Source organism: Lolium perenne, chromosome 2, assembly GCF_019359855.2.
Source record: "Lolium perenne isolate Kyuss_39 chromosome 2, Kyuss_2.0, whole genome shotgun sequence".
In the NCBI taxonomy this organism is placed as follows: domain Eukaryota; kingdom Viridiplantae; phylum Streptophyta; class Magnoliopsida; order Poales; family Poaceae; genus Lolium; species Lolium perenne.
Genome location: NC_067245.2, coordinates 206,062,876 through 206,069,158, shown reverse-complemented (window position 1 = coordinate 206,069,158; position 6,283 = coordinate 206,062,876). Strand labels below are relative to the sequence as shown.

General features: G+C 55.9%; 1 pseudogene; it reads right to left on the bottom strand.

Moving 5' to 3' along the window:
* Nucleotides 1-2,078: 2,078 nt before the first annotated feature.
* Nucleotides 2,079-3,626, bottom strand: LOC127321076 (probable BOI-related E3 ubiquitin-protein ligase 3; annotated as a pseudogene).
* Nucleotides 3,627-6,283: the final 2,657 nt, after the last annotated feature.

The window sequence follows — 6,283 nt, the reverse complement described above, 5'->3', positions numbered from 1 at the left end:
ATTCTTGTATCTTTTCGACCAGAAGTCGTCCCGGACGCCTATATAAGTGCCCAGGACGCCCCCTGGCTGCTTTAGACCACGTTTAAGATAAACCCTTGTTCTTAGTTGTTTGCTCTAGCAAAACTAATGAATCTCTACACCATATTGCTTGATATTGTGTAGATCCTGAAAAAGTCTTGTGTGATCTGCTGTTCCATTGGGAATTAGACGATTGCAACTTACCGCTTTGTGGTCGGCGGCTACGTGCGCAAGTGTGTGGAGTTGCGAATATCTTGCAGGGTTGAGAGCTGTTGCATTGGCGATAGGGACCAATCGAGAGATCTCGTTGCGTCATACAAGTTATCATCCACTACATCGTCGTGTTTCTCCGCTGCCATCTCCCCATGATCATCATCACCACCGCTGCTTAGTGAGAAGATCGGGCCACCCCATATCAATACGTCCAAAATATATCTACTTTCCCGAACATTTTTGTTGTTGTTTGTCCTCTAATTTGTGTGTTTTAAATGCAACTAACACGGACTAACGATGTTTTCAGCTGAATTGCTCTGGTGTCCCGTTTTTGTGCAGAAATCTAACTGTCAGGAAAATTCCCGGACAATATCGCAAAATTCATATTTCAACCTAAAACTCACAGAACCAAAAGACGATGCGGAGGGGGGCCACGAGGGGCCCACACCTGCCCTAGGCGCGGGATAGTCTTGGTCGCGCCTAGGGGTGGTCTAGCCGCCTCGACCACCCCCTCGGCCTCTCCTCCCGACTATATTAAGCCTCATGACCTGAAAACGGATGGGGGTTCGACGTTTTTTTCCGAGAGAGTTCATTGCTCCGCCGCACCAGAAAATCCAATCCAAGAACCAGGAACTCCGTTCTAGCACCATGCCGGGATGGGGAATTTGAGGAGATCATCGACATCGCTATCACCGACGCCTCTCCATCAACCATCCATGATTGTAGGGATGTAGGGAATGGTAGGGATTGGATGAGATTGTTAATGTAATAGCTATAAGATTGTTATGGGCATAGTGCCTAGTATTCGTCGGCGGCAAGGAGCCAGCCGCGCTGCAGCTGCGGGAGGCTGGTTGCGGCTTCTGTCGGTGGCCGGACGTACTCTTCGACGGACGCGGCAAGATGTACCTCCACACCGTCTGGGAGTAGTTCGCGCGCTTCCACGACCTACAAGCTAGATACGACTCACATTCTCCTACGAGGCGAAGATGGCCACGGAGTTTTCTGTACGTCGTCCCTGCATAGGAACAACATGGCTATCATTGAGAGTGTTCTTTGTTGGCACCAAATATACGTAATCTGCGTGATCAACACTAGTTAGGTTTTCTCATTTTACAGTCTTTTAACTATGTATTAGTTTGTGTTAAACCATGATCAAACTATGTATTAGTTTGTGTAATATTGGTACTCTCTATTGAAAATATAATGAAAAAAATCTAGTATTTTAATATGAAAATAAGTTTGGGGCCGTATTTGCTAGTAGATAAAACTAGTATTTAAATAATGAAAATAGCGTTTCTCAAACACTAAATCTGACGCCGTTTGGAGACGCTCTAGCTCCAGCAGATCGGCGTGAGCTGTTAATTTTGCAAGTAAATGGACGGGACGGGACGGGCCTTGAAGGCGGAGCCGGTGGTGAAAACGGGTAGTAGTAGGTTATTCACGTGACGTGAGTGAAACGTTCGAGCCCGTGCTTGACGCGCAGGACAAGTCAAATCTGCGCAGATCGACAATGCTAATCTCAATCTGTACCTGCATGCCAATTTATTGCGGTGTGGGCAAAGAGACAGTGGGACTGGACGCGCGACACACTGACAACTCACGCCTAGTACGGCCGGCCGGTGCGGAGCGCTCCGCGTTGAACAGACGTGCGTGGGCACAGTAGTCCGCATCTTTAGACTGGTCAAGATCGACACTGACGCGAAATAAAGATATTGTGAACGGATCATTTCCAACAGCAGTACAGCGCAACGCAACATGCCATGAGCATCTTCGCACACACGGGAAGGGATATGGAGCAGGGCTGTTACGATCGTCTGAAAATTAACACAATTTTGGTACTAGAACTCTTGAAACCGAAACTGCTGTACTATTTCACCAACAACGGAAATGATTTTACTAAACCGCAGCAAAAGTAATAAGTTAGTAGTAGCCCAGAAACATTAACAGGTAAACCTAACAACTAAACCAAAAAAAAAACAAAAAACTAGTCTAGGTTCTTGTAGTACATGCAAATTCAGCACTTGGAATTGCATGCCTGGATCACTTGACCCCTGGTGCCACGCTGGCGAAACTCCACGCAGCAACACAAAACACACGCATGGTAGAACGTCGAACTTGGCCGTACGCCGGAGAGGATCAGGAGAGCAGGACATGGAGCGAGGCGTTCTTGGTGGCGGCGCAGACGGGGCAGGTATCCACGGCGGGCTCGCACGCGCCGCAGACGGACAGGTGCCGGCACGGGAGCAGCAGGACGCACGCCTCGCCCTGGCCGCACGCCTTGCACGACGGAGCCGCCGCCGCGACCGCCTTGCACGCCGTGTCGTCGGCGTGGTTGTCGCCAGCGGTCTCGAAGCAGCACGACTGGGCGTCCTCCGCGTCGGCCTCGACGGCACCGGCGCAGGCGGGCTGGAGTAGCTGGTCCAGCGTGGCGCGGAGGCCCGCGGCGACGGCCTCGTGGCTCCTGGCGACGCCCAGCCACGCCTGGCCCTCCGCGGTCATCTGCCGGAGCCGTTCTTCGAGTTCGGCGTTGCGGTAGCGCGCGCGCTCCAGGTCGGCCTCCACGGCCTGCAGCCGCCCGGACGCCGCGCGCTCCACGGCGGCGAGAACTGCCGTTGCGTGGCGCCGGCGCGCCTCCTCGAGCCCCGCACGCATGCGCTCGCTCTGTGAAACGATCGTGGAGAAATGATTCAGAAAACGTACGTTGGGCTGGACCAGAAATGATTGCGCACGAGGGTAGCAGGAAAGCAACGAGACGATGGGAAGGCGCGCGCGCGCATACCTCGAGCCGGATGAGCGCATCGGTCTCGACGCCCTGGTTGTAGAGCAGCGCGGAGAGGCCCTGCGAGACGCCCGCGGCGGCATTGGCCATCCTCCCGCTGGTGGACGCCGCGCCGGAATCCACGGCCCGGCTCTGCGCGTCGCAGGGCAGCAGGAGCCCGTGCATCGCCGCCGCCTGCTGCTGCTGCTGCAGGAGAAGCAGGCGCTGCCGGGCGAGTTCCGCGAGTCCCGCCGCCGGCTCTTCGGTGGTCATCCGGGGCCGCTTCCTGGGCACGAAGCCGTAGTTGTCGTTGCAGGTGAGCTCGCTGCGCGGGAGGTCGCTGAGGACGGTGGTGTTGTTGCCGATCCCGGGCACCGCGGGCGCGCAGTCTTGGAAGAGGTGGGAGGAGGAGGGGTCCTCCATTGGTTTGAAGGCGGTGAGGTCGTGGGGAAGGCGTGTGAGAGGAACCGCGCCTGCACTGCCATTGCTACGACGGTGGCACCGCTATCTTGTAGAGGGTGGAGCGGGGCGGAGAAGGCAAGGTCACGCAAAGAGACGATGCGTGTGAGGAGGGGAGGGGAGTTGGGTGGGGGAGCGGAAACGGCTGGAGAGAGTGGGAGGCGTGGAGGATGTGGGGAGGTGGTTATATATACGGCCTGGCAGGGAAGATAGACACGTTGGGTGGCTGCAAGGGGACAAAAGTTGTCTGCCTCTTGTTTATTTTGACGGACGGACGGACGGGGGTGGCAGCAACCAAAGCGGACTGCTTGGACGGATGCGATGCCTCTCTTCCCATCCGCGCCTTTAATAATCCCATGGGGTGCTATCGGTGTGGAATGCTTTTCCTCTTTCCTGCTTTCTTTTTCCTGCCCCGTTGTTTGTTGCCTGCTGAGGCGATTGATTCGTTCGTGGATGTGAGATGTGGAGAGTGGGCCTGGTGGGGGTTGCATGATGATGATAATGAAGGTGGGCCTCTCACTTCTCGGTGCTTTGACGTTTTCGGATGGTGCGATTTTCCATTAACAACTCGTACTAGTGTAATTTAAACATGAATTATTTGTGTGGTCCAGCTGCAGTGACAGGGATGCTGACACGCGCGGAAAAACCAAGGGGATTTATTTTATACGAGCCTTCACCTGAAGGAGGAAATGCTTGTCAAACATTGCGTGCTTCATTGCTACTACTGTTGCTAGTGGACCGACTGAGACTAAACATAATCTAGATAGGCACCAAATACGTACTATCTAGAATTATGGCATTTTGAGATGCGGGGCAGTTTCAACGGTGCGGTGCGACCGAGAATTAAGGTGCAGGGTGCCGCAGACGCGCCCACCCACCCGGTCACGCAGAGACAACCTAACGTGGTGGCGTGCCATTGAATGCCTCGTCGGTCACACGCAGCACAGGAGGTTTGAATACGCCTCCCGAAACGCCAAGCGCGTGACCGTGATGTGTGTCCCCCTGACCCGGATCTACGTTCATACATGCAGAAATTTAAGTGATTACACCAAACTGCAGTTTTAGATGCGTGAATCACGGGCAGCGTCAGTCTTCGCCCATACGGCCACCGGTAATTAATCCCGGTCCCTATGGCTAGATCCCGCGCACGGCGCACTAAACACCAGGGCGGGTCAGTGCCCACATTTACTACAGTACGTCCCATCAACCATCTCGCGTGTGGCGCCTGCCAGTACGAGTCCGTCCGTTTGTCCTTCCCGCCAATCCATCAAGGCGTCGGTCGTCCGTCCCCGTTGGCACGCATGCCTGACACTGCGACCACCATCCACCGCACGGCACGGCACGGCGAGGCACGGAGCACCACGCTGCCAACCATGCAGGCCCGTGCACACGTACAAACTACTACTCGATCTCGGGCCGCGCATTAAACATCGCCAGCGGGAATGGCGTGACGAGCGGCGCCACTGCTGGCTGCTGTACCCTCTGCGATCTGCTTGCGCGCACTGCATCGACCGGACACAATCACCATCCTAGATGGACGACATTAATCGCAACACATGCATGCATGCATGTACGCGCGCGGGGCTGCCTGTTAGGTAAAAAACTGCTCCTACAGGCATTACATAGTTGACAGACTTAATCATAGTGTCTGTCCTTTCGCAGCCCTACCTTTATCAGCAAGTGTGACCCTGTAGGGTCTGTTCCCGTTCTACGCTTGCTGGGTACTGCTACAGCGTAGGGTCGACGGCCACGCCGACGGGTCGCGATCTCGCCCATAACGCAGCACCGATCGATCCTTGGAAGCGCGCGCACTGTGTAGCTGTGGCCGGGTACCCCGACCGTCCGGCCATCCGTCCGTGTCGATCAGCATCAATCGGCCGGTAAACGATGGAGTTAGGCGCACCGCGCACAGTGCACGTAAATGATGCGGCGGTGCAAGCTATAGTAGCGGCCTGTGCATGGTGCATGCATGGGCGCCGTACCCCGGCCAAGGGGCGAGCTGCAATGATCACGACGCTCGGGCGTCCATACTGACGTGACACGCTGCTACGCGTACGGTTCTCGATCGGGGTAGCTGTGCGAGCGAGCAGCGCGCGATCCACGTTGCAATATGTGCGCTGCTGCTGCTCACCCCGTGGCCGTGCCGTGCACAGTTGGCGCGGCCAGCCACACATGGCCGCCACATGCATATGCCTACGACGCGCCGATCCAACACACAGTGTCTAGCTAGCGGGCAGCAGCACGCACACAGTGGGTTGACACGTCCGATTAATTATGGGCCTAGCTAGGCTCCATCGATCGTTTGGGGGCGCGTACATACGTACTCTACGTGCCCACCTTGTGGTGCGGGAAGGTGCCGTGGCCAGGACCATTCGAGATGGGAAGCAGCAGCTGCCATCCATCCATCCGTCGTCACGTACGATTCCTTGCTACAGACTACGCAAGCACGCAACAATGTCGTATGGCAGCGATGGACCAGACCCTATACAAGTATACATGGATGCATTGCATGCAGAGGGCACTTGATCGATCTGATCTGACCCCACGCCACAGCCACAGACCGGGCCACGAAACTATGGCGCGCGTTTGTTTTCTTTCAACCTTGCACGGGACACAGCGCGCCGGTAGGTCCGCCCACCCAGTGTATCTCCGTGTACTATGCCACTGCCCACTGCCATGCATGCTATCGCCCGTCGTCGCGGTCCCCGGCCCGGCGGCCCCTCAGTGCTGTGCCGATATCAAGGCGGGAACAGTCCACGGAATAGCATGCCATGCACGGCGCCAGCTTAGCTGCGCAACGGTTGAGACTGCTGCGTTTTGGGAGTACATTTCCTG